Below are 23,452 nucleotides of genomic sequence, written 5' to 3'. Positions count from 1 at the left end.
GCAGGGCGCCCAAGCTTCTTGACAAACCCTAAAGAGATCATGGTGAAGGGGATCAGAGTATGTCACCCCAAAATGTCATATTCACATAAAGAGTATTTCAAGTTGAAGGCAATTAGCACTCTGTTCCCCTCTTTTCTTTCTAAAATCAGGGCATCAATTTCTTTTTATTAAAGATGCTTCCCTCTCCCACACTAGGAAGAAAACTAGTCCCGAGATAACTCTTATCACCTGAGAGGACTCTTATCTGTGTGTGTGCCTGCGTGCATACTGAGTCACTTCAGTCACGTCCAACTCTTTGTGACCCTATGGATTGCAGCCCACCAGGTTCTTCTGTCCGTGGGATTCTCCAGGCAAGAATACTGGAGTGGGTTGCCATGCCTTCCTCCAGGGATCTTCCTGATCCAGGAATCGAACCCGCGTCTCTTATGTCTCCTGAATTGGCAGGCAGGTTCTTCACCAGTAGTGCCACCTGGGAAGCCCCTTATCTGCAATGAAAACCTTACTAAGCAATTCTTATTTAGCATACATTTTCCAATCATCTTCCCATACTTACCCTCATCTAGTAGCTCCCCAAATCCTTTTCTTTTGTTTAGCCTCTTCTCCATACTTCATCATCCTTTGTTTAAATGATAAGTTCCCAATTCCAACCACCTCCTTGAGGCACATTTCCTGGCGAACTTTTATATGTATGTATGCAGTTAAACTTGTTTTTCTCTTCTCTTGCTAATCTGTCTTTTGTCCATTTAATTTACAGGCCCCAAGTATCCCCAAGGGGATAAAGGAGAAAAGTTTCCTTTCTTACAATGGTCTCTCATATCTCAGGGACTTTGGCATAATAAATCCTGCTGCTATACCTGACTGCCACCAGTATCTAGCAACATTAGCCTCAATTCAGACACCGCCCTCTTCCAGAAAGCTCCCTGAACTCCTGCCATCACCCAGACTTGAGTCGGTTGTCCATTTTGGCTCCCACGGATCACTGACCTTCTCCATACTGTAAAATTTATCCCATTACATCCCAATAACAGATTTCCTTGTCTGTATCCCCCAATAAACTGTAAGTACCTAAATGAATATTAATAAATCAAAACATCTACCTTATTTATTTATTTACTTAAGTCCTGACTAGTTCAGTCTCAAGTAATAACCCTCTCACAGCACAGGGAGACCTCTGAATCCAGGCTGGCAGGGCAGGTCTGCCAGGGGTTCTTCTTCAGAGTCAAGGCCAGCCAAACACTTTACAGGTTCAAGTTCTTACTGTTTTTATTTTTTGTTCTGTCAAGTTGGCTGGTTGGTTTGTGTCTGCTGTTTGTTCTTGATTCTGGTTTTGATTTCTTAGTATATGTCTTCCAAGACACTATAATGGAATGAATGGTGGCTAAGAAATCTAGCTATTGGCCCCATTTTAACTACTATATGATCTCTATACTTGCTCCCCCATCTGTAAGGTGAGGGGTAGTCTAAGAGTGGTTCCTAAACCTCACTGCTCACAGTCCTGAGGGATGCCTGTAATAAACACTGCTCTCTGTCTAGCACAGGGAACTCTACAAAGTGCTCTGTGGTGACCTAAATCAGAAGGAAATCCAAAAAAGAGGGGATATAGGCAGACATATAGCTGATTCACTTTGCTGCACAGCAGAAACTAAAACAACATTGTAAAGCAACTAGACTCCAATAAAAAATAAATACATAAAAGTAAAAACAAACACTGTTCTCCCTCTAGAGCTCAGGTAACTCTGACGAGCACCCAGGTTTGGGGATCCCTGGGCGGGGCAGAGATTCGAAATCAAGTCACATCTGGGACCGAGTTCTAATTCCTCCACTCACTTCCTGTGTGACCTTTAGCAAATTACTTAACTTCATCTCCATTTACTTGCATGTCAGAGCACAGATAGTAAGTAGTTTACAGGACTGAAGGGAAGGAAGATTAATGTACAAAAAGCAGAGTACCAACTCGTGGCTGGCCCCTGCAGATGCTCAGTAAAGGGTAATGAAGCCCTTCCCCACCTCCTGTGTATTCTCATGGGATCCAGTCATTTCTTTGTCATGGCACCTAAGAGTTTCCAGAGAGCAAGGCACCTCTGTTTTATTCTCCACCCCATCCCCAGTGCCCAACACAGTGCCCAATATTACTCAATAAGTAATCATTCAATTAGTGAATCAGTAACATATTAGAATATACTAACATAACTAATTTCCCTCCCTCTCCCAATAGATTAAACTGTGAGCTCCTCCAAAGCTGGAACTATTCCTTGTTTACTGATCTAAAACTCAGTACTTAATATAGTGCCTATCACATACTTGTTGAACTAATTATTTTCAAAGTCTCTTTCTAGGTCAAGCGTACCAAGGATCTGTGGCTCCAGAAGATCTGAGACAGAATTAGTTGCAAGTGTTTGTATGTCTTTTATATATTTGGCTGCAAAGTACCAATACTTCTATAGTCGAAAAATCAGCACACACATAATGAAAAAATCATGCAGTTTCTGAAGGTTCCCCTCACCTAGTACCAGTATCTGCTCCATGAGGGCAGATATAATACCTTGTTCAGCATCATGTCCCTGGAGCCTAACATGAGCTTTGTGACAAATGTAAACATTTGTTGAATGAATGAATATAAGTTCTTTGCCAGTCTAGGTAAGGCAGAATGTCCTATTTTTAGGACTCTTTCCTCATTAAATTCAAAGTTGCTGCATTTAGGAATGATGAAATGTTCAAAAATAAGAACAGCAGATGTTCATCTCTGGGTGGTAGAGAATTTCTTTTTTAAAATCCTTGATTTATTTTACACTGCAGAAAATCAACCAAAACACTAGCACTCAAAAAACTCACATAATATACATCACCTTAAGTCAAATATATTCTGCATCTACAAAGATGACTATTACCAGTTGGTATTTAAAGTATTATGACTATTGAGCTCTGAACTTAACTTTGAGAAATCACTTTAGCTAATGTGATTTTAAGATAAAGGAATGAGATCCAAAACCAAATGATATGAATCAGATCACTAAAATAATAAGACTTTCATGTAACAAAGATTAATCAAGAACATACGGGGGTTATTATGAAAACCAAAATTTTACCTGTCTTTACAAAAGATTCAAAAATTTTTTTTTTTTTTGCCTTTATTCGCACACTATATGCAATCTGGGCTCTGTTCTTTTTTTTTTTTTTTTTAATAAATTTATTTATTTTAGTTGGGGGCTAATTACTTTACAATATTGTAATAGTTTTTGCCATACATTGACATGAATCAGCCATGGGTTTACATGTGTTCCCCTTCCTGGACCCCCCACCCACCTCCCTCCCCATCCCATCCCTCTGGGTCATCCCATTGCCCCAGCCCTGAGCCCTTGTCTCATGCATCGAACATGGAATGGTGTTCTGTTTCACATATGATAATATACATGTTTCAATGCTATTCTCCCAAAAAGATTCAAAATTGATTCAATAAAAATTCAGCAAGGATACAGTTCTAGCCTCCAGTGAATTCCAAAGAGGGAAAGTGGGACACAATGACTAAGGACAGATGTTTAGACTAAAGGGTCTGCGTCACCAGAAAAAAATGGCACCGATTCAAATGCACAATTAGAAAAGGGTGGTCAGGCAAAGGTCACTTTGGGGTAACTCGCATTTACCGTGATCTGCTACAAAGAGACTGAGGGAACCCCACACAGCATGGAGAGAGATGAGGTCTCTGACTATCTCCCGAGGCTATTCTGCCAGCATGCCACAGTACTTAATATTTCTTTAAGATTTTAATCACCCTAACAAAACAAAAACGCACTACGAAGCTAACAAAGGACATAAGACAAACACAACGAATACAAAGTAAGCCGGCATCATCTTTTCCATTGTTCTGCAGCCTCAGGCACACCTTGCAAGAGCAGTAAACCAGTCACAGCATCCTTCTCAACAGCAAGATTAGCTATCTTCTGCCATTTCAGCACTCATTCTCAGGAACTTCAGAAAAAAAGACACAGGGGGTCCAGGCTGGGGGGCAGGGGGAGCCCTGGCAGGCTTGACATGAAGGCTTTAATGAAGACAATACCAACTAACAAAAACTGCTAGTCTCCAGTGAAATTTCACTCTGATTTTTTTTAATCAGCATAGCTTTCCTTAAAATTAAATCCTCACAGATCCAAAGAGAATGCTGCAATCATACCCCCCAGGAACAGCTAAATAAATGCAACATACTCACAGGTTTAGAGCGGCTGTAACTTTGAAGAAATGAATATAGATGCCTTTTCCTTTCTCCTACCAGATTTTTTCTTAAAGCCAATGGCAAGAAGAGACAGTTCTCAATTTAAAAGGCAAAAAAAATCCTCAAACTCTAATTTATGTCTTGGTCTCCTGTGAGACTCTCAATTAATAAGCGAAAGAAAAGAAGTTGCCCAGCTGCTGACAGCATCCCCGAGCTTCCCAGGGCAGAATTTAAGACATGTCAGTTAAAAGTGGCAGCTACACTCACTGCCGAAAGCTGACGCTCCTGCAGGAAAGGATGCCGGGAGATTTTTTTTTCCCCAATCTCTGCTGCAGCCTAATTCTAATCCATCACTAGTTAATTATCCTAGAGAAACAAGCAAGAAAAATACAAATGGCCTGGATTTATAAAATCTACAAGGTCTTTTAATGATTTTTCACCTAATCCAGGAATTCACTGCTATCTAAAGAGGGTTAGCTGAAGAGTAAAATGAATTATCTCTTTTGTTTTAAGGAAAATGTAAAAGCAGGCTGATGCACCCATGTTAGACTTGGGTTTAATATCCTATTGACTATTTAAAAACACTAAATAAGGGAAAATCAAGTTCTTTTAAATTTTTAGTCTGATGAATTAATGCAAAAGTTAAATTAGTAAAGTGAATGAAATATTACATGTGACCTAACAGTCATTCCAATATATATGGGAGCTGCACTTTAAAATTAATATTAGATAAAGAATATTTGAATTGGTTTTGATGAAACTAAAAAAAAAAACAAGAAGTAAGCTTAGAGATGGTCAGTGACTTGGCAATTTGTCTTGCCTGATGGGCACTTACACACACTAGAACTGGAATGTTTCTGTGATGGGCCTCACAATTCAATCTGATTACAAAAGTATCAGGTAATGTGTTCTGGTATTTTCTGATTGTAAAATAAACTCCTTACAGAGAACTGGAAACAAAGAAGGAAATTAAAACCAGCAGTAATCTCGAACTAGAGATAGCCAACTGTTAATACTTTACTTCTAGTCTTCTTTCTCCATTTCTTTCTCTTTTTTTTATTACTATCGTTTTACATTTTGTATACTACCTTTTTCACAGAGCATTATGTTATGATTATTTACCTATCAATGTGACTCATTTCTGAAAGTGCTCAAGAAAGCTGACATATGCATTGACAGACAGTCAACATGTATTCACGTGCCTATAGGCTAAGCGTGGAAGATAGAGGATCAAACAGAGCATGTGTGGTCCCTCCTCCCTTGAAATTCTCAACCCAGCAAGGAAGCCATATATTCATCAAATAGTCACAAATGTGATAGGTACTGTACTTCAGAGGAGACCTACAGGACTCTTTAGAAGTACGTAAGAGACCTGGTCTTGCAAAGCTCAGGATTTCTCAAGGAAGGGCAAGACCAGATGCAAAATCATCAGTACAGTGTATTTCACATCTACATTTTCCAATCTTTTATCTAATATTCTTTTTTTCTTGTATCAAAAGAAACTTTGAGTCCAACTATATTCTTGTGAATAACGTGTAATATATAAGAGAATAAGTGATCTGACTTTGAGAAACTACAAAAGGTAGACCATCCTGCCTCCTTAAAATGGTGAGTTCCTACATGTTTCTAAGAAATCTTCACCCACCTACTGTATAGCACAGGAAACTATATTCAATAGCTTGTAATAACCTACAATGGAAAAGAATCTGAAAAAGAAGATATATATGTATATACATGTATGGAAAACTGAATCATTTTGCTGTACATCTGACACATCGTAAATCAACTATACATCAATTAAAAATTAAAATTAAAAAAGAAAAGAAATCTTCAAGCTAAAATTAACTCAGCCATGTTCTGAATCTCATAAAGGCTAACAGCTTACCTTGAGAATACTGGAAATAATTTGACATGGATTTTTTTTTAACTTAACAATATTGATGCAATCTGAGAGAGAAAAAAAACCCACCAAATAGCCAAATAATTTGTGAAAATTCTCCACATGATCAAGGTCAACATCAACAGTGAACAGTGATAAACCATTTTGACAACATGTACCCTGAATATGATGTGACGAAAACGGCATTTTATATCTGCGGTCTTCCTCCCCAAATCCCATAACTCCAGTCTTACCATGAGAAAAACACCAGACAAATTCCAGTATAAGGACATCTTACAAAATATCTGCCTCGAATTCCTCAAAAGCATCAAGGTCATCAAAAAGAAGACACAGTCTGAGAAACTGACACAGACAATTAGGTAAAAACTTAGTAAATCTGAAAAAAGTATGGACTTTTGTTAGTGATAATGTATTAATGTTGGTTAATTATTAGCAATAAATTATGACACCAATGTAAGATGTTAATTCTAGTGGAAACTGAGTATACAGTAGATGGGAACTCTCAACTTTTCTGTAAATCTAAAACTGTTCTAAAAAATAAATCCTATTTTTTAAAAGTCCTTTTCCCAAAATGAAAGTAACTTTACTTTTTCTGATCATTAATATAACACATCCCATAAAAATGTTTTGACAGTGCAAAAAAAGCATAAAGGAGCATTTTGAAACTATATACTATACATGTATGTATAACCGTGCATATATGTATGTATGTATATAAAACTGTTCTAAAAAAACAAATCCTGTTTTTTAAAAGTCCCTTTCCCAAACTGAAAGTAACTATTTTTTCTGGTCATTAATAAAACATTTCCCATAAAAATGTTGTGACAGTGCAAAAAGGTCATAAAGGGGATATTTTGAAATTATAAGTACTCTGTAATTCCACCATGCTGAGATAACAAATGGCAAACACAATATGTATATATATATATATATATATATTCCACTATTTTTAGCTGTGGTTAGGCTGACTAATGACCCCAAAATTACTAAGTCTCAATCCGTGGAATCTATGAATGTTACCTGAAATGAGCAAAGAAACGTTGCAAGTATAATTAAGTTAATCATCATAAAATGGGGAGATTATCCTAGATTATTTGGTTTGGTTCCTAAATGCAATCACAGGTATTCTTATAACAGGGAAATAGAAAGGCATTTTACACAAAAGGCACAAGGTGATGTGACCATGGAGACAGGGTGATTTGAAAAGACTATGCTGCTGACTGAAGCGACTTAGCAGCAGCAGCAGCTGGCTTTGAAGTTGGAAGAAGGGGCCATGAGCCCAGGAATGCAACAAATCCAGCAGCCTTACTGACCTGTATCTCTCCTCTTCGGTTTTCTTTTCTCCAATTTTTCCATCAAAGCGTTCACTTTCTTGAACTTTTTTTTTATAAACTCTTTTTTTTTAAATAGCAATGTATGTTTATTTCTTTTTTTTAATTAATTTATTTTGATTCATGTCAGTGTATAGTAAAAACCACTACAATATTGTAAAGTAATTAAACTCTCTTTCTCTATGCTCAAGGTTTTTTCCAGCTAATTCTCTTTTAACTCAGTTTACGAGGATTTTGTCATAACGGTCAAAACTGTCATGTTTTTTCCTGCTGGTGTCAGGCTTAAAAAATAATTTCCAACCCAAAGTACATAGAATGATTTACCTTAATTTGCTTTTACTATTTAAACAATAAAATCTCCAATTTATTTTCTTTGTTATTAAGAACCATGCAAAGCCATAAATCCTCCAACCACTGTCCCTCCACCCATCCTCCCCTGGACCAGCATTAACATCGAGACTTGGCTGGAGTACAAGTGTTGAAGGGGGAGACTGGAGACTTCCCAGAGACCCCCATCTGTTAGGGGAAGCACACTGACTGAAACCACCCACCATGGCCAGGCACCGTAGTAACCATCTGCATGAGTTATTTTACCACGGGAGGTCCTGGTAAGGAACTAACCAGCCACCACCAACCAGGAGAGTTTGGGAAAAGTCAAAAGGAAACACCATGTGTCCTACCACCTTCCAGAATTATTCTTGCTTGAATCCATCCTGGCTGAGCAATGTGTGAGGCACCAGGCAGGACCCTGAGTCAGAATGACAGGCCAAAGACAACCTGGAAACTAATCCTATCACCATAAAACCCGAGACTGTGAGCCAAGTGGCTGAGCAGTGCTCCGAGGTTCCCATACCCTCCTGCTCTTCACCTGGGCACTCCCTCCCAATAAAATTTCTTGCTTTGTCAGCGTGTGCATCTCCTCGGACAATTCGTTTCCGAGGGTTAGACAAGCGCTCCCTTTTGGGCCCTGGAAAGGGTTCCCCCTTCCTGCAACACGTCCACACCCACGCTCCCTTTGCAAAGTCTCTCCCCACGGACTAACTCCATGCCTATTAAAGAAAAAGAGCTCAACAAACATCTGTTAAACCATGCGAAGGAGGATACTCACCCTGTCCCCAGTCCAATGAGGTGGGTCTCAAGACAGGAAAATGGTCAAGGATCACAGTCACTCATGTCTCAAAAATTTCACCAAGTCTTTTATGTTTTTCTTTGAATTTTTTTGAATATTTTATATCTTGAAGCAGTCATCCTAAGACTGCTAAGAAAATAGCCATAGCAAAATTTCTTGTACTTTGTAAGGAATTATGGTTTTAGAAAATGTCCCCTATATGACATTGTACATTAAGTAATTGGTATAGAAATTATATTACACTTGGTTTATACTTTGCAGTTTTACAAAATGCTTTCAAACAAATTATTTCATGAGTTAAAAATTTATATTAAAAACAGTATTTTTACTTATACTGAATTATCTAAAAAGGCATCCTTATACTATTTTAGTAAGTTCTACTGAGAATATAGGCTCCATCCATGGAACTGAATGATAAAATACTACCAGATAATGAGAATGCTATTTCAAAATACATATGCTTTGAGTAGGAAATCACAGAATTAACTTACTGGTATCAACTACCATAGAATTATTTCAATCAAAGCAAACAACACATCGTTGGGAAAATTTCTTTTAAATTGGGGCCAGAAAAAATAAATAAATAAATAAATTGGGGCCAGAAATTTTTAATGACAAAGAATCTCTTAAATCAGTAGGGAGATCTGACAGACAGAACTTTATACATACACACACACACATTTTTTTTTTTAACTGCATAAAAGCAAAGTAAAGGTACCCTCACAGGAAATTTTCTTTACTGACAAAATAAATAGAAATTAAAAGCTTGTAACTGCGTTGCCAGAGGGGAGATAAAAGCTATGCCTATACCCCTAAAAATGCTATTTTATCAGAACTACATGGAGCTTTAACACATTTTGAGATCATTCTCTGCTTATAGGTGATAAAAAAATACTCCTTGCTGGCTTGAATACTTTCATAGTGCACAATAAAAATAAAATAGATAACACAGAAATTACTTTATATGAAAATAAAAATCACACATAAACCCCAAATACTTCTTCAGTGTTAAGTAATTTCAGAGGCCTTTAGATTTGTTAGTGGCTAAGTCTTCAGACTCTTTATTAAATGTGTATGATACATGATACTAAACTACTCATGATGTGCAAATGTGCCTAACGCAAACATCACTCTATCTCTGAGGAGTTCTAGATACAGTGTTCTACAAACATGATGGCACAAAGAGGAGGGTAGGAAGAAGAGGAAAGAGACCAGGGAGACTGATTAACTTTCAAAACATAAACAGTGGAGAAATTTGACACATACAAAAAGCTCCCAAGTATCTGCTTTTAGGGTGTGTTATTACTTATTTTAGGTTGCTATTTTTTCAAGATGGATAAACATATTAGAAAACAGGGCAGATAAAAAAATGACAGAAAGTGAAAAAGGCAGTGAAGCTCACTATATCCCCAAGAGTCTGACAGCTCATTTCCATAAACTTCAGATGGAAATGGAGTCACGCCAGAGTTGAGAAACTGCAATGGAGTCATTGACAATCCTGTATAGTGCTCACTACGCCCAAACAATTGGACGTTACCTAATCATGCATGTATGGGTTGATTAGCACAACCAGCTGTAATCATCATTAAAAAGAAGGAAAAAAAAAACCACATCCCAAAAGATCCTTTAACTCATTCTCCTTTTGAACAATCATAGCAATATTATTGTGCCCTATACTTCCTAAGTTCTCAAAAAATGATGGCTGGATATTTTTGAACGCATTGCAAATCCTTGCAGTTTACTTTGAATATTCATCTACGGTTTCTGATTAGTACATTAATTCAACAAACTTATTAATTCGACAAATACATATTGAGCTTCTGCAATAGGCCAAGCATTGTGCTTGGGTACAGGATGCACCATGATGAGCAGAAAAGAACAGTCCCATCCTCATGGACCCTAAAGAATTCAGAGAAACAGGTGGTCAGAAAACAAGTGAGAAAAAAAAGCAACAAAATATATGAGAAATGGAGTGAGAGGAACAAATGGGTTGCCAGGATAGAGGAATGAAGGAGGAGTAACCTATTCAGGTGGAGTCATTAAGCACAGTGGGAGGACCTCAGTGAGAGCTGAGGATGACCAGGAAGAAACTGGGAGGAGTGGCAGGAAGTTGCGCTGGTCAGAGACATCAGATATACAAATCTAGGGCAGCAAAGGTCTAGCTTCAAAGAGGCTTCTGGCTCAAGGCAGAGAATGAGGGTGCGAGTTGACCAAGTGGAGGCAGTGTGTGGGGACCTGACCTTGATCTCAAGCCTTGTGGGCTACAGTAGACTGGGAATCTTCACCCTAAGAGATAAGCAAACTCACGCCCAGATTCTAAGCGAAAAAAATGACATCATTCAATTGAATTTCTAAAAGGATCACTCTGTCCTGATTCAAACGAACCTGCTGTTAATAAATTATGAGACACTGGGGAAATTTGAACACTGACAGGATATTTGATGAATGGCGCTAATTTATTTTAGGTGTGACAACAGCCTTGCGATTTTTTTTAAAAAGACCTATCTTTTATATGCATACTAAAATACAGATACAGCAATGCCATAAAAGGCTTATAGATTAGATAATAGTTCTGTTTCAGTGCAATTTCCTGACCTTGATACCTGAATGGTAATTAAGTAAGTCTTTGTTTTCAGGAAGTGCATACTGAAATATTTAGAGGTAGATTACAGATGAGATAAGATTGGCCTTGAGTTAACAACTGTTGAAGGTAAATGGTGAGCACACAAGAGCTCAGTTGACCATCCTCTCTATTTTTTATATATGTTTGAAATTTTTTGTATTAAAATTTTAAAGCGGCAAATGTTGGCTGCTACATGGACAATGAATGGGATATAGTTGGGAGGGTGTAAGACTAGAGAACAAAGGAAATAAGAAAACATGGGGGGCGGGGCTCTTTAAGTAATCCAGGCAAACCTGACAGTACCCCAGACTAATGTAATAGAAAAAAGAGAGAGAGAAGGTGAACAGATGGGAAATATATGTGGGAGGTAGAAATCATCAGACCTGGTAGAAGGAAGTTAAAGAAAAGGGAAGGAATCAAAGCTGTCCACCAGGCATCTGCTTTGAGCCAGTGAGTGGAGACATTTACAAAGATGGAGAAGACAGAGGGAGGAAAAGGTTTCTGAGGGATGAGGGAGGCGGCTGTCAAGAGTTCAGTTTGGAACACATAAATGAAGGTGTTTGTGAAATATCCAAGTGAGTGATCAAATAGGCAAAGATGGGGCCTATTTCCCATTCCAACTAATAAGATAGTGCCAGACAGAGGAGTAGTCATGTCCAGAAGGTCACTGATGGAGGAGGTAAGGAAATCAGTACTGGGAACAGAGCTTCTCTGACTTGCAGACATATCTTGGGTGTCAACCTGGGGTTGACTGGTAGAGGCTCCTGAGCCTGCAGAAAAGGCAATCACAATGACAAAGGCCCGGTTCATAAGGGTTCACAGGTCATTTTCCATTCATTTTGCCAGCAACACTACCAAGTCTTCTACCTCTCCCCTGGGCCTCCTTGGTAAGATGAGACAACTGGACCAAAGGATCACTAAGAAGATTCCCTTTAAGCTAGGAAATCCTGTCATTCCTCCTTGGAGTGAAAAGGAGCATTTATACTGGATTGAACAAAAAGTTCATTTGGGTTTTTCCATAACATCAGACAAAAAAGCCCAAACTTTTTGGCCAACCCAATAGAATATACAAGCCTTGGCTTAAAATATGGATACAAACTCCCTCCCCCAGTAGCCTTATACAAAGAACTTCCTGTTTTGGAAGGTCCCAATACAAAAGCAAGCCACTAAAGAAGACCTAATAGTACAAAAGAAAATACACAGAGAAGCAATTCAGTGCAGGAAAAAGGCACCTGGGGATACTGCTCACTCTGGGCTTTTTAGTGACATTTATTTCCATGTTCTATATTCCACTGACTGTATAAACACAGGATTTATGACCTGCTTGAAGGTGTTTGGGCCACACTGGTATCCAGTATTCAGACCACAAATGAGCTTGTGACTGAAATTCTGAGAGTGTTGAAAAGAGATAAACACAGGCTTCCCATGCAGTCCATCAGCTCTACTCCTAGGTATGGATGCCAGAGAATTGCAAACAGGTGTCCACACAACTAACTGGATACAGTTGTGCATAGCAGGGTTATTCATAACAGCCAAAAACTGGAAACAACCTGAATGGCTAATCAACTTATGAATGGACAAACAAAATGTGGTATATCCATACAGTTGAGTATTATTCAGCTATAAAAAAGAATGAATGAAGTACTGACACCTACTACAACATGGATAAACCTCAAACTCTTAGACACAAAAGAAGACATAGTGAATGATCCTATTTTTATGCACTGTCTGTGGAGACAAATCTAGAAGCAGAAATTAGATTAGCGGTTGCCTAGGAGTGGGAGTAAGAAAGGCAAGTGACTCTAAACGGGCACAGGGTTTCTTTTCTGGATGATGATTTTTTTTTAATTAGATTGTAATGATGGTTGTACATAGTTCTATAAATATAATAAACTTCAATCAATTGCAAATATAAAAGATTTTATGGGATATAAATTTATAATGCAATAGAGCTATTTTTAAAAGTTCCAGGGCAGAGAATCTCAAGAGAATTATTTTCCCCTCCTTACCTAGCACCAAGATTGAAATGCACATATTTTCTTACTGTGTTCTCTTATATAACAATTTTATTTTTCCCTTCTCTTATGCAAAGTCACCTGTAAAATTCTCCACTGTGTTTTTTCCTTCCTTAGTGGTATATACAATATCAACAGCATCTTAGATCCAATAAAATAATTAAAGAGCAACCTAGGTTAAGAAAAATCAGGTGAGGTGGGGGTAGGGAGGCCCCTCCAAACCTAAGCAACACTTGGATTATCTAGACAGGGAAGTTGGGTCAAAGAAAAGATCACAGAAAAATGAAAATAAATCTAACTCAGCCTGAAGTTATACTAGTTATAATTTAACCACTACAAAGAAAATATTAACTAGATGTTTTCCAACTATCATTCACCAAACTTCAAACTTTAATAACCTTAAAACAGACCAACCTATTGCACCATAATTAACTGATCTAAACTGATAGACGGAGAAGGCAATGGCACCCCACTCCAGTACTCTTGCCTTGAAAATCCCATGGACGGAGGAGCCTGGTAGGCTGCAGCCCATGGGGTCGCTAAGAGTCGGACACGACTGAGCGACTTCACTTTCACTTTTCCCTTTCATGCGCTGGAGAAGGAAATGGCAACCCACTCCAGTATTCTTGCCTGGAGAATCCCAGGGACGGCGGAACCTGGTGGGCTGCCGTCTATGGGGTCGCACAGAGTCGGACACGACTGAAGCGACTTAGCAGCAGCAGCAGCAGCAAACTGATAGAGGCCATCGGGTTGCCTTAAAAGCTTTATCTCATTCTAATTTACAATTTGTGATTCAAAAGAGAAGGTGTGAAGAAGGAGGAAGTCCCTGAGACATGCTAGGCTACAAAATATTTTTATTTCTATTGTAACCATTTTATCACCTGGCTAAAAACACCTGCCTCTTTCAAATTCTAGAGGTAAGAGCAAATTCACCATAGCTGCTGCACAGGAACACACACATCCCACCGCATTCACACTGCCTCCGGACTCAAAACACCTACGAATTCCTGAATAAGGATAAAGTCAAAATTTTAACAAGGTTCTATGGAATACAAGAGAACACTGCTGAAAATATGTTAAACTTGCATCTGTTCTAACAGTCTTAGCACACAAATCTGATGTCTCCTGAACTTCTCTAAACTATCATAATAAGAAAATCTTGATTTTCTAGTACCCAACCAGGTCTTTCAGTTAATTAGATTTTGGGGCCATTGCCCACTATAGTTTACATGAGAAAAAGGTTAAACACTACCAAGTCACTTGAGTCCAAGTGGTTAGTCTACTCTTCTCACTCCATGGAGGCCAGGATCCTGGGTGACCCAAATCAGCTTATGTCCACAGGGTCCCTGGTAACCCTTGTAGTACTCAAAACTCAAAACCAATGCAAGTCGCTCCAACCTTCCAATCAGAAAACAGCTCTCTTTGGAGCCCCTGGAACATTTTACTTACTCTTCACATGTCATATTGAGGCAGGTGGTAGACAGAACCTCCCCATCCCTGTCCAGAGTGAGCAACTGGAGTTCATTCCCTGTGGACAGGAACTCGAAAATATCAGTATTTTTTTATATTCTCGATATTCAATATCAATTCTCAAATGCAGGACAATCGAGACAGAAAGGCTGGGCCTGCCCAGATAAGAGATAAAAGGCCACATGTTTCTTATTCTCAAAGTCAAGGAGACCTAGAAAGCTCCTTGGAGGTCAAATGGAGAGTGATGGCAAGGCTACCCATTGGCCTCTTTGCTGGAATTCATCTTGGCTGAGAGATGCATGCACACATGGGAGGATCCTGAGATATTCCAAATATGAACTTAGAACAAGGCAAATCAAAATGACTGGCCAAAGAAAAGCTGGAAGAAATGCCCCATAAAAGTGATTCAAACTACCACAAGGACATGGCTCTCTCTCTCTCTCAGTCTGCCCGTGTGTCTAGCCATACATACTGTACTCTTTTCTCCTAATAAACACTTTACTTGTTTCACTCCTTTCCATCTTTGGGAGAATTCTTTTTACACAAAGCCAAAGGGCCAGAGCCTTGTCTGCCATAAGCTGACCTCAATCTGGCCAGAAACACAAACCTTGCTTCAAGCCACTGCAGGCTGAGGCCACCCAAAATCAATATCACAGTTAATTTATGAACAGACTTTACTTACACCCACCACTACATTGTCAGATACAGTAGCTGTCCTGGGCAGGAAGAATACCCAGTAATCGGGGCACCAAGAAGCACACACCAGCATGGAATTGTTAAATCAAGAAGCCAGAGACTATGGCAGAGCTAACCTTGTAGCAAAATTCTGTTGACCATTAAATGGGTCTAAAGTACGGTTCCTCCCTAAGAGATGACCTCCTATGCAAATAAGTCAGAAACTTCATAAACAATTTTAATTTTCAGAAAGGACATGTTCAATGTGCCACTGTTTTATTTTTTTAAAAAATCTAATTTTCCTTCCGTTCTAAATGTTAGAGATGTTTGTAAGATCTACCAGCTAGCAAATCTAACAACCTTATAAAATAGTTAACACAGTTGTTATTACAATCGTTACCACAAAGATCCAGAACTAGGAAAGACTACATCTGTGGTAGTAAATTAACTAAGCAGAAAAGGAGAGCAGGAGATAAGTTTTCTTTAGTGGAAACACTTGAAGCCCCTCTTCATCTGTTCACTTGCATCTTTTCATTACAAATTCAGAAGAAAATATTCACAGGAAGAAATTAATCACCAGGTTGGCAAGAGGACCACACCCTCCTACAGCAAGGCTGAAGCATTGCTATCTGCACATAAAACCAAAATATGTAGTTTGATCAGCATAAGGAAAAAGAGCTCTACCGAGTTTAGCAGCTAACAGATCACAAAAGAAATGTCATGGCATGATAAATTTAAGAGGGAATCAGAGATAAGTGTTGGGAAACCCTGAAACTAGGACCAAATAAAAGTTCACATAAAAACCTGTTGAAGAATTTTTTTCAATTAACATATACTTCTAATCAGAGAGAAAACATACAGAATACGTTAAAAGAAAAATATAGAATAACAGATTTCTTCAGTAATATTTTCCATTTCAGAAAGGGTCAATAACTCAGGAGAGATGGTACAGGGACATCACACTCTATGATGTGGAGACACATCCAAGAGAGCTTTCCCTGTAAATAAAGCATGTGTGTGCTCAGTCCCTCAGTCTCCTGCGTCTCCTATGTCTTCTGCAGTGGCAGGTGGACTCTGTAACACTGAGCTACCTGGGAATGCAAAGTGAAAGTTAAAGTGTTACTCACTCGGTTGTATCCAACTCTTTGCAAACCCCTGGACTGTAGCCCGCCAGATTCTTCTGTCCATGGGATTCTCCAGGCAAGAATACTGGAGTGGGGTTCCCGATTCAGGGATTGAACTCAGGTCTCCTGCATTGCAGGCAAATTCTTTACTGTCTGAGCTACCAGGGAAGCCCAAAGTACAACCTACTGACTTTCAAATGTTATCTGGAAACATTTTTAGTCATTTTGGAATTTTCTTATATATATCACACAAGTTTCTATTCTCTTAAATAGAATATACTAGATATAACTTTTTTCCAATGTCTCAGAGACAGCATCATTAACATGACTTTCTCCGTGGAGATTGACAGTGACCAGGGTAGGGGAGCAGTAAAGTACTGATATTTACTGAGCACCTACTATTTGTTTATACCCATTATAACATTTAAATTGAATTTCATTTTATCTCCCAATAAATCTGTGAGCACATGAAGAAACTGAGACTCAGTGAAACTGTCCCAACAGGTCCCCCAGGTAGTAAATGAGGCTGAAACTGGTAATCAAGTTCACTGTCAAGACCAAGGGCTTGACTCTCCAGAAAGGTACATCTCAGCGTGTGTACCTGAGCAAGGTAAAACCACACTGCTGTGCTCTGGAGTTCTATGACTGTACATCATACTTACTTTCTTCTTTCTCTGTCATTTTTTGCTACTATCAACAAATGACTATATTTGTTATATATAGTAATAGTATATTACTATCAACAAATATAAAACCACCCTCTCACCATACCTCCTAGAACTCAAGCAAAATTATACTAAAAAGCATAAGTCTATTCACATTCATTGTAAATAGACTCCAGACGGAAGTCTCTACTATAAGTAAAGGGCAAGATTTTTAGAGCATGGGTTCTAAGATCTACTTTGGCTACTCTTTTTGGAATTGGACTCTACTTCAAATAGATAAGGCTCTCTATTAAGTGAAATGTTACTATTATGTGTTGCTACACCAAGGTGAGAGAAGTGTTTACCAAGGACATTTTGGCAACACCAAAAAGGAAACACAAAACTGTTTAAGGAACAGTCTCAGGTGTCACAAGTAATAATGCACATCAGAAACCTAAAAGAACAAGGCAAGTTCTAGAACGGATAAGTCTTTGGATTTGCTAAACTGAGCATGACTGAGCTGACAGGGAAGTTAAATTTGGAAGTAAAAAACTACTGGCATGGCGGACAATGGATACATGTATATATATGGCTGTGTCTCTTAGCTGTTCACCTGAAACTATTACATTGTTAATCAGCTACACTCCAATACAAAATTACAAAAAAAAAATGCTGGCAACAGCTGAAGACAGGCTGAAAGAGGCAATGAATGGAAAAGAAAATGTTAGATAATCAGAAAGTGAGGTAGCATTCAAAAATTATTGTTTTCAAGATGAGAGAAAAAAACATAATATATGGTTGACAGTCAGATAGAAGAAGCTAAGACATACAAATTTTCCAAGAATTTCACATTTTCAGAGTTCACTGTGGGTTTCTGATAGTCACGAATCCAAAACATCTCGGTCACAGGAGTCATTTTTGGAGGCTAGTCTCCCGAGAACCAGTCATACTAATATTGAAACATCTAAAGCAGATAGAATAGCTTTGTACAAACACAAAGACATAGATCGAAGGACCAAAACAGAAAGCCCCCAGAAACAGAGAGTTATTAGTTTAACGAGTTTATTATTTGATGGAGGAGGCATCATACATACATTTTCTTTTACTCACAGACTTAGCAAACGGTGTTGGAATAGTGTGCTGGCAATGTAAGAGTTGGCATGAGATAGGGATCGAAATTAACTTCAGTTGGGTTAAGTTCAGGGTTTTCTTTTTTTTAGTTCGGCTAAAATTTTCTGCCTGCTGGGTTCTATTTCTGAAAAAGGGAGCTGAAGTCACCAACGATGGTAACGAAATCTATTTCTCCTTGTATAATAATTCTATTTTTGCTTCATGTAGTTTGATGCTCTGTTGTTAGGTATCCACACATTAAGAACTGTTATGCCTTCTTGGGAGATTGGCCCCTCTATCATTAGCTAATGCCTTTCTTTATTCCTGATAACTTTCCTTACTTTAAAGTCTGCTCTGTCCAAAATTAATACAGCTATTCCTGCTTTCTGATGACTACTGTTAGCATGGTATATTTTTTCTCAATTTACTTTCATTCTATATGTGTCTTTTATTTTAAATGGGTTTTGTTGTAAACAATGTATAGTTGGACCATATTTTTTGAGCTACTCTGATAATGTCTTTTAATTTGTAAAATTAGACCACTGACATTCAAAGTGATTATTGATATAGCTGGATTAACACCTACCATGTGCATCACTATTTTTATTTCTTGCCCTCACTTTTGTTCCTATTCTTGTCTTCCACTCTTTTTCTGCCTTATATTGTTTTAATTGAACATTTCATATGCTCCATTTTCTCTCCTTTCTTAGCACATCAGCTTTACTTCTTTTTTTACTTTTTTTTGGTGGTTGCCCTAGAGTTCACGATACACATTTACATCTAATCTAAGTCTCCATTCAAATATACTGTACCATTTCACAGGTAGTGTGAGTACTTTATAATAACAAGATAATACTATTCTCCCTCCCACTCCTTGTATCACTGTTGTCATGCATCTCACTTATATGTAAGCATACACAAGCATATATATATATATCTTTTGCGTGTGTATATATATATATATAAACATATAAAGATATAAACATATAAAGATATAAACATAAGTATATATAACCAAATACACTGTTGGCATTATTTTCAACAAACTGCTATCTGTTAGATCAATTAAGAATATGAAAAAGTGTTTTATTTTACTTTATTTCTTTTTTGATGTTCTTCTTTCCTTTATGTAGATCTGAGGTTCTACATATTATTTTCCCTCTCTATATAGAACTTCTTTTCATGTTTCTCATAAGGCAGATCTATGGGTAATAAATTGCTTTAATTTTTGTTCACCTGAAAAAGCTTTTATTTCTCCTTTATTTTGGAAGATAATTTCAGAGAGTGCAGAATTCTAGGCTGGTGGTTTTATTCTCTGAACACAAATATTTCACTCCACTTTCTTTCACTTGCCTGGTTTCTGACGAGAAGTTAACTCTGCTCCTCTAGAGGTAAGGTGTGTTTTTTATTTCAGGAATTTATCTTTGCTACTCTGCAGTTTGCAGGTGGCAGATATATCTAGAGGTTATTTTTTGGTGTTCATCCAATTCAGTGTTCTCTTACCTTCCTGGATCTATGGTTTGATGTCTAACATTAACTGTGGAAATTATCAACCATTATTGTTTCAAATATTCTTCTGTTCCTTTCTTTTCCTCCTAGTGTTCCCATACAAGCACAACACCTGTACCTGTACCCGTCCTACAGTCCTTGGATATTCTGTTCTGTTTTTATCAGTCTTTGTTCTCTTTGCTTTTCAGGTTTTGAAGACTCTATTCAGGATTATATCGCTCTAGCCTCTAGCTCAGAGACTCTTTCCTCAGCCATGTCCAGTCTAATAAGTCCATCAAAGGCAGCTTTCATTTCTGTTAGAGTGTTTTGATGTCTAGCATTTCTTTTTGGTTCTTCCTTATGACTTCGATCTTTCTGTTTACACTGCGCATCTGTTCCTGCAGGTTGGCTCTCTACTTCACCCATAGGGCCCACGGCAAATTCACCATAGTTTGTTTGAAACCCCCACATCCCTGCTATGTCTGGTTTAGATGTTTACTCTGCCTCTTCAAACTGTGTTTTTTGCCTATTGGTTTGCCTTGTAATCTTTCTTGGTGGTTAAATATGATGTATGTGATATAAGGAATTGCTGTAAATCAGCCTGTGGTCACATGGTGGTGAGGGTTGGGGAAGGGGAAACATTCTACACTCCTGTGATTAGGTCACAGTCCTTAAGGGAGCCTGTGCCTCTGGACTGGGAACTTCTCAAGTGTTTCTCAGTTTTTCTTCTCACATACATGGGACAGGATGGCCAGAGTGGGCTGGAGTTCCCAGGTCAGTTAGACTCTGGTTAACTACTCTCCCCTGAGGGTAGGCCTTGTTAAGAATAGTCAAATCCGGTATATTTCAGAATGGTTCCTTTTCTCCTTACCCTGCAGGATGCCCAAAGGGATTTTTCTCCTCTGTTTACTGCAGGAATCTAGTAGAGCTTCTAGAGGCAAATCTCACATTAGGAGGGGAAGGGGCTTCATATGAGGGGTTCCCCTGTGGTTCTTAACTCCCAGAATTGTTCACACTAAGCCTCCACCAATTCTTCCATCACAGCTGAGGTCTTCCAGTCCTGGCTTTGGCTCTGTACACCATACTCCCGTATTTGCCCTTCTGACCCTCTAGTACTGGGGGTAGGGATCTGCCCTGTATCCTCCCCTTTCCTTTGGCTCCAAAATGAAGTGTGGATTTCTCAAGTCTGTTAAGCTCTTTACTTGTTGTTAGGACAGAGTGGTGACTTCAAGCTCCTTACATGCAAAACCAGAAACCAGAAGTCAAGTTCAGAAGTTTCTGTTTCCCTATAATTTGATTTTTTAAAAACTAGTCAGTGTTAGAAATTGTTGACAATGCCTTTCAAACCCAGAGGTAAAGCCGCTGCCAGTTTAATGCAACCAGTGAAAATTCAAGGAAACACAAGTTTTAATGTGTATCGCCCATGGGTCACATCAATTACATCAGCCTGACCTGTTTTCATCTCTGAGACCTGAACCCCTTTCTGATGTGTGTCCAGTGTTCCAGTTTCTCATTGGGAACAGCAGAGCCTCCACTGTGAATTCCAGTCACCAGCCCCACAGTCAGACCCTTTTCTATCTCCTGGATTTCAGTCTACCACGCAACTCAAGCTCAGTTCCTGCCAATGCTCAGAGCAGAGCAGCAGCAGCAGAGAGGAACAAGATTTCTGGATGGCAAATAATGCACTCACCTTAAAAGTGATTTTTAAAATTACACAAGCAGATTATCTTCCAAAGAGTACAGCATGAAAAGGGAAGGGGAGGAAAAGTAACTTTACAGTGGCAAGACCTGACAAACACTATCTCAAGCCAAGTGATTAAGTTTAGCCTCAATAGTAGTAAGCTAGGTTGATGACATGTACCTTTGATATAGTGTGATGAGAATGATATTTTACATCTGTGGTTTATCTCCCCACAATACATGAACTCAGTCTAATCATGAGGGAAAAAAAAAAAACAGATAAATCTCAAATGAGAGATATTCCACAAAACAAATGAGTAGTGTCAAAACTGACAAGGTCATCAAAACCAAGTAAAGTCTGAGAAACTGTCACAATCACGAGTAGGCTAAGAGACAGAACAAATAATTATAATGTGGTGTCCTGAATGAGATCCCAGAACAGAAAAAGGATACTACATAAAAACTAAAGATATCTGAATAAAGTATGGACTTTAGCCATAACAACACATCCATATTAGATTATTAATTGTGACAAATGTACCATTCTAATGTAAGAAATTAATCATAGGGAAAACCAGTGTGGGATATATAGGACTTTCCATACTATGTTCATAATAGTTCTGTAAATCTGAAACTATTGCACAGTAGCAAGGTTATTTTTTTTAATCCTAATCACAATTAAGTTCTTTTTAATCACATATACATTCAATGACAAACACTAAAATCTTTTGGACAGTAAAAAAATGTGCAACTCCAACATAAAAATAGCAATTAAGGGAAAGTATCTGTAGCAAAAAGAACCAAAGATGAAGGTGTATACATATATATGAAAGTTCATAAGTATGTATGAGAAACAGTGAGAAAAAAAGTTAAATAGGCAAGAGAAGACTAGAATTCATACATAAGGGAATGCAATGGACTAAACAATAATTATAAGAAAAAAAAATTGGGGGTGGGAGGGGTACACCACATGGCTTGTGAGATCTCAGTTCCCCAAGCAGGGATTAACCCCAGGCCACGGTAGTGAAGGCCTGGAATCCTAACCATTAAGCCAAGAAAGAACTCTCAGAAAAAAAAAAAAAAAATTTAACAAAACAATTAGGTATCACTAAAGTAGCAAAGGGCTTCCCTGATGGCTCAAACGGTAAAGAGCCTGCAATGCAAGAGACCCAGGTTCGATCCCTGGGTCAGGAAGTTCCCATGGAGAAGGGAATGGCTTCCCACTCCAATATTATTGCCTGGAGAATTCCATGGACAGAGGATGCTGGTGGGCCACAGTCCACAGGGTCGCAAAGAGTCGGACATGACTGAGCAACTAACACTTTTCACTTTTTAAGCAGCAAAATGGTTTCAAATAATACCTAGGGATGATGATGCTACACGTACCCATTGTTCATAGCTAAAATAAGATAAAATTCAAAAGATAAAATTCTTTTGAAAGTGCTATGGACTGAATTCAGTTCAGTCACTCAACCGCGTCCAACTCTTTGCGATCCCATGGACTACAGCACGTCAGGCTTCCCAGTCTATCACTAACTCCTGAAGCTTGCTGAAACTCATGTCCATCAAGTCGGTGATGCCATCCAACCATCTCAGAATTGCATTCCCCCAAAATTCATATATTGAAGCCCTGATCCCCAATGTGATGGCATTTGGAGATGAGGCCTTTGGGAGATAATTAGATTTAGATCAGATCCTGAGAGTGGGGTCCTCATGACTAATGCCCTTATAAGGAAGAACCCCTAGAGACCTCTCTCTCTCTCTCTCTCCTAGAGACCTCTCTCTCTCTCTCTCTCTCTCTCTCTCTCTGCCTGTGGAGATACAATGAGAAGGTGACCATCTGTAAATCAGGCAGAGAGCTCTCACCAGAACTGAACCACGCTAGCAACCTGATCTCTCACTTTCAGGCTCCAAAACTGTGAGAAAATTAATTTCTGTTGTTTAAGCTATCCAACCTATTTTGTTATGGCAGCCTGAATTGACTAGTACAGAAGGGCAACTTGAGAAATATCACATAAAGAGCAATAAAAATAGTCATCCCTTTTATAGCCAATAA

At 38.5% G+C, this 23,452-nt stretch overlaps 1 protein-coding gene across 8 annotated transcripts in view; it reads right to left on the bottom strand.

The window, feature by feature from the left end:
• The window catches only part of TTC39B (tetratricopeptide repeat domain 39B), a 141,234-nt gene that overhangs the window by 74,170 nt on the left and 43,612 nt on the right, over positions 1 to 23,452 (bottom strand). The window lies entirely within an intron of this gene.

This window comes from Giraffa tippelskirchi, chromosome 1, assembly GCF_054371585.1.
Source record: "Giraffa tippelskirchi isolate mGirTip1 chromosome 1, T2T-mGirTip1v1.2.pri, whole genome shotgun sequence".
Lineage (NCBI taxonomy): Eukaryota > Metazoa > Chordata > Mammalia > Artiodactyla > Giraffidae > Giraffa > Giraffa tippelskirchi.
The sequence above is the reverse complement of the archived record's forward strand: the minus strand, read 5'-3'. Positions and strand labels throughout refer to the sequence as shown.